We start from the raw sequence: 6000 nt of genomic DNA on the forward strand, positions 1-6000 counted from the left end.
GGAAAGCGCTATGGCGCTTTCTATTGAAAGTGCCCGAGGCGCGGGAAAACGGCCACGAGCCTTCCCGGCTCGTGGCGGGGCACTGCTGCGTGGCGCCCGCGTTTTTTTTAATCGCGGTGGCGGCCGCATAAGAATAAACTCTGCCGCCACTGTATATGTATACAGTATATATGTATCCCTACTCATGCAGGTCTTGAGACACATTTTAGTTATGTCATCTGATATTTTAGTTTCTTTCTATTAAGTGCTTTCGGACCAGTGAAGACAGACAGGAGATACCGGCACCCCATAACGGGGCCTGTATCTCGGGAAGTAGGGGGTCCCTGAGGCTTTCCGCTATGGAAATGAAGTTTACTGTAAATGCATTTTTATTGCACAGGATTCATGCCAGGTGTCTCTGGTGCTAATATTAATAGATATCAGCTCCAGAGATTCCCGGCATCAATCATATGCAGGAAAAAATGCATTTTTTTTCTAAGTCCCATCTCGCCGCTTCTCTGCAGGTTTCCAACACCTTTACACCAACTTTTTTCTGGCGTGAGGATTTTGTGATAAAATCACCATTCTAGAGCGTTGATAGGCAATTATAGCCTAATCACTGCTACTAGAATTGCACGAGTTTATGAACATGCCGAAAAGTGGTGATAAGTGGCTTATCACCGCTGCCTCAGTGATTTTTTTTATGAGCAATTTTTTTTGAGCGATTCAGTCTTTTATCACCCACTTATCACCGCTTACTGAATAGCAGTAAGTATTTTGGGCGATAAGTGATTGATAAGTGGCTTATGAACGCTTACTGCATAGGCCCCTTAGTGTTTAACGCCTCTTTTCACACCTTCACTTTGTCACATTAAATGCTGGTCTTAACACAAAGACCTAGATATCTATGTAGAAAAATATATATATAAAATATATAAAATATATAAAAAAAAATATATATATATACAGCTAAACCCCGTTATAATGCGGTCCTCGGGGTCCACCCCGAGACCACCGCGTTACTAACGGGGTCGCGCTAATTTAAAAAAAAAAAATGGCCGCCGCATCAGTGTTTTTACCCGTGGTCCTGGCTTCCCCCTGCCACCGCGTGACATGAGATGGGAGGGGGGATTCCCCTCCGGTCCGGCTCCCCCTGCCACCGCGTGACAGGAGATGGGAGGGGGGATTCCCCTCCGGTTCCGGCTCCCCCTGCCACCGCGTGACAGGAGATGGGAGGGGGGATTCCCCTCCGGTCCGGCTCCCCCTGCCACCGCGTGACAGGAGATGGGAGGGGGGATTCCCCTCCGGTCCGGCTCCCCCTGCCACCGCGTGACAGGAGATGGCAGGGGGGATTCCCCTCCGGTCCGGCTCCCCCTGCCACCGCGTGACAGGAGATGGGAGGGGGGATTCCCCTCCGGTTCCGGCTCCCCCTGCCACCGCGTGACAGGAGATGGGAGGGGGGATTCCCCTCCGGTCCGGCTCCCCCTGCCACCGCGTGACAGGAGATGGGAGGGGGGATTCCCCTCCGGTCCGGCTCCCCCCGCCGCAGCACAGGGCCCTCGCGCCGCAATACAGGGCCCCCTGGCCCTGCCGTAGCGCAGGGTCGTCCTGCCCTCCCCCCCCCATGCCCCCCCGCGCTGCACCGGGCCATCCCACCAGCCCCCGCAGCATCGGGGGCCCCCGCAGCATCGGGGGCCCCCGCAGCAGCCATCATCCCCCTCCACCGCAGCACCACCCCCACCCTGCAGCCACATGCCTCAAAAATCATCCCCAAGGTAAGGTAAGGCTGATTTATGTATAAGTGTAGTGTGTGTGTGTGTGTGTGTGTGTGTGTGTGTGTGTGTGTGTGTGTGTGTGTGTGTGTGTGTGTGTGTGTGTGTGTGTGTGTGTGTGTGTGTGTGTGTGTGTGTGTGTGCAATGAGCAGTGTGTCAGTGTGTGCAGTGTGAGCAATGAGCAGTGTGTCAGTGTGAGCAATGAGCAGTGTGTGTGCAGTGTGCAGTGTGTGTCAGTGTGTGTGCAGTGTGAGCAGTGTGTGCAGTGTGAGCAATGAGCAGTGTGTGTCAGTGTGAGCAGTGTGTGTGCAGTGTGAGCAATGAGCAGTGTGTCAGTGTGTGCAGTGTGAGCAATGAGCAGTGTGTGTGCAGTGTGCAGTGTGTGTCAGTGTGTGTGCAGTGTGAGCAGTGTGTCAGTGTGAGCAATGAGCAGTGTGTGTCAGTGTGAGCAGTGTGTGTGCAGTGTGAGCAATGAGCAGTGTGTCAGTGTGTGCACTGTGAGCAATGAGCAGTGTGTCAGTGTGTGCAGTGTGAGCAATGAGCAGTGTGTGTGCAGTGTGCAGTGTGTGTCAGTGTGTGAGCAGTGTGTCAGTGTGAGCAATGAGCAGTGTGTGTCAGTGTGAGCAGTGTGTGTGCAGTGTGAGCAATGTGCAGTGTGAGCAATGAGCAGTGTGTGTCAGTGTGAGCAGTGTGTGTGCAGTGTGAGCAATGAGCAGTGTGTCAGTGTGTGCAGTGTGAGCAATGAGCAGTGTGTGTGCAGTGTGCAATGTGTGTCAGTGTGTGTGCAGTGTGAGCAGTGTGTCAGTGTGAGCAATGAGCAGTGTGTGTCAGTGTGAGCAGTGTGTGTGCAGTGTGAGCAATGAGCAGTGTGTCTGTGTGTGCAGTGTGAGTCAGTGTGAGCAGTGTGTGTGCAGTGTGTCAGTGTGTGCAGTGTGAGCAATGAGCAGTGTGTGTCAGTGTGAGCAGTGTGTGTGCAGTGTGAGCAATGTGTGTGCAGTGTGAGCAATGAGCAGTGTGTCAGTGTGTGTGCAGTGTGAGAAGTGTGTGTGCAGTGTGAGGTGTGTGCAGTGTGAGCAATGAGCAGTGTGTGTGCAGTGTGCAGTGTGTGTCAGTGTGAGCAGTGTGTGTGTAGTGTGCAGTGTGTGTGCAGTGTGTGTGCAGTGTGTCAGTGTGTGCAATGAGCAGTGTGTGTGCAGTGTGCAGTGTGTGTGCAGTGTGCAGTGTGTGTGTAGTGTGTCAGTGTGTGCAGTGTGAGCAGTGTGCAGTGTGTGTGCAGTGTGCAGTGTGAGCAATGAGCAGTGTGTGTGCAGTGAGTGTGTGCAGTGTGTGCAGTGTGTGCAGTGTGCAAAAAAAAAAAAAATAATTAAAAATTTAAAAATTTTTTTTTTTTTTTTTTTTTTAAACGGGAGCCATGGGAAAACCGCGTTATAACCGAATCGCGGTATAGCGAGGCGCGTTATAACGGGGTTTAGCTGTATATATATTATTGCCAGATATGTAAACTTAGGATGGGGGGATGGGGTCTTGCAGTACCAAATGCCAATGTTTGTTCACATTGCTATTTGTTTTTAACATTCCATCCACATTGTTTCTTTTGTAGATATATTGAGACATTTAGTATCTAGTTCCATGTCCTATCACAGTTGACCAGTATCTGCCAATTTTGTATCCTATTGTTTAATAGGTTCCATTACTTTAGGGACCTTGTTATGTTTTTGCGCCAAATGCATTTTTCTACATAGATATCTAGGTCTTTGTGTTAATATATATATTAATGTTTATATATAGTCAGATAAGGCAGTTGGCACTCCAATAGATGCTGGTAAGCCACAGGTGCACGTCCCATATAGAGAATGTAGTTATACGTTACCGTTCCAAGGATTGGTAAACAAGAGACAGCACTCAGTGTTGAAAATCAAAGTGTATTAGCGAAAGCAAAAATACATCCAGAAACCCAACGTTTCGGTCCTACAGAATGGGACCTTCCTCAGGGGGATACATATATATACATACTAGCTGATATACCCAGCGTTGCCCGGGCGTGGAAGGGCAGGGGGCATGGAGTGGAAGGGGGGGGGGCAAAGGGCAGGGAGGGGGGGGCAAAGGGCAGGGAGGGGGGGGCAAAGGGCAGGGAGGGGGGGGGGCAAAAGGCAGGGAGGGGGGGACTCAATCCCCCCCACACACACACCTACCCCCCCCCACACACACACACAATCCCCCCCACACACAATCACACAATCCCCACACTCAATCCCCCCCCACACATACACACAATCCCCCCCCACACACAATCCCCCCACACACACACACTTCCCCCGCACACACACACACTCAATCCCCCCCAACCCCCCCCACACACACTCAATCCCCCCACCCCCCACACACACACACTCAATCACTCCCCCCCCCCACCACCACCACCACCAACACACACACACTTAATCAGTCCACAATTTCACCTGGGGGGCGACATGCTCCGATCCCCCAACCCCCCATGCTGCTGAAAACGGGAAGCAGACAGGAAGAGAAGGAGGGGCTGTCTGTGTGCAGAGAGAAGCCCCGCCCCCTCTGCAAGACACAGACATAGAAGCAGTAGCACGGAGCACCCCCAGGTTTCCCTGCAAGCTGCTCGCGCCCCCCCCCTACATAATCGTGCACCCCCCAACCTAGTGTGTGTGTGTGTGTGTGAGTGTGTGAGTGTGTGAGTGTGTGTGTGTGTGTGTGTGTGTGTGTGTGTGTGTGTGTGTGTGTGTGTGTGTGTGTGTGTGTGTGTGTGTGTGTGTGTGTGTGTGGTGCCTGCTGATTTAGTTTCCAAACGATATCGTATTGCTTATTAATAGAGATATATATCGACCTGTCTAAGACATGCAAATGAGCATACAGTAATATTTCCATTTGCTATATGCTTTGTTGTGGAGGGTTTTGGTCACTTTTTTTACCCACCATAACTTAACTAAGTTTGATAGAGATAGAGATATATAACAACAGAGATAGGGATATATATACAGATATCTATTGAATGAGATATAAATCAATAGAGATATATGTAGCCCCCTTTCCCCCCTTGTCTAGGGTGACCATGTGTGATGCTTTTACCTGAGTGGCAAACAGGAGGCCTGATCCTCCACCACTGGGAGCCCTGGGTGTGTGTAATGAATATACTAACAGTGCATCAACCTGGGAAGTATCCTCACACAGTGGGATAACCCCTCCCAACACAATACAGTCAGTAATTGCACACAAGGCTATATGTAACAGTATTTACTGAACAGTAACTTATAACAACAATTATGCAACATAACATAACACCACACCACATCACAGTATAATGAGCACCCCACCCAGTACCACCAGTGAGTGTCCCAAATGTACTTCGGGTGCTAGGCACCAATACCCTGCTGTCCCTTTCCCAGTATCCAGCCCACCCAAAAGTGTAAGGAGTAGCGCTCTCTCTCGTGAACTGTTGGTGCACTTGTTGAGGTACCTGCACAGTACTCCAGTACTCGGTGCGGCTGACTTAGAAATGTGGATTCGTCTGATCCAGCGACGTGGCCCTCAGCGATAGTGTCTGCCTCAGTATTGGGTGGACTCCGGTAGGAGGGTCTCACCTTTAAGAGTCTTTGTTAACACCGCGGTGGTCTGATCCCAGACCACAGACCGCAATCACCACACAGCGTCTTCCTTGTGTCCCTGACACTATAGTAAAATGGGTAATCATCCCTATCTAAGGGGCCTTCCCTGCAGCAGTCACCCGCTTCACGTGATTGGGACCTATCTGGGACCTAAGGGGAGTTTCTAGCCTAGTCTCAGTGCCACTGACACTCAGACACTCCCTTCCCCTTGTCTGCCCTGGCTCCAACTCCCATCCACCTTAACTGTCAGAATCCCAACTGTCAGAATCTCTCAGCCCTATTGGTTGCCTGGCAACATATGGACTGCAGCCCTTGAGGCTGTTGAACTTGCAGTTCCCTTGCTGCTATACTCCTATGGAAAGGTAAGGGGACAAACGGGACCAGGGGGACCCAGGCTATATATATATATATTGATAGAGATAGAGATATATATCGATAGAGATAGAGATATATATATATATTGTTAGAGATAGAATATATCGCTAGATATATATATCGATAGAGATAGATATATATCAATAGAGATATATATATATCGATAGAGATATATATCGATAGCGATAGAGATATATATATAGAGAGATATATAGAGAGATATATATAGAGAGAGAGATAG

At 50.0% G+C, this 6000-nt stretch overlaps 1 long non-coding RNA gene across 1 annotated transcript in view; it reads right to left on the minus strand.

The window, feature by feature from the left end:
• The window catches only part of LOC142487185 (uncharacterized), a 47161-nt gene extending 41554 nt beyond the window's left edge, over positions 1–5607 (minus strand). Inside the window, exon 1 of the long non-coding RNA XR_012799161.1 lies at positions 5237–5607. This is a non-coding gene — a long non-coding RNA (uncharacterized LOC142487185). The remainder of the gene's footprint in view (positions 1–5236) is intronic.
• Between the last annotated feature and the right edge of the window lie 393 nt (positions 5608–6000).

Source organism: Ascaphus truei, chromosome 2 (genome assembly GCF_040206685.1).
Source record: "Ascaphus truei isolate aAscTru1 chromosome 2, aAscTru1.hap1, whole genome shotgun sequence".
Lineage (NCBI taxonomy): Eukaryota > Metazoa > Chordata > Amphibia > Anura > Ascaphidae > Ascaphus > Ascaphus truei.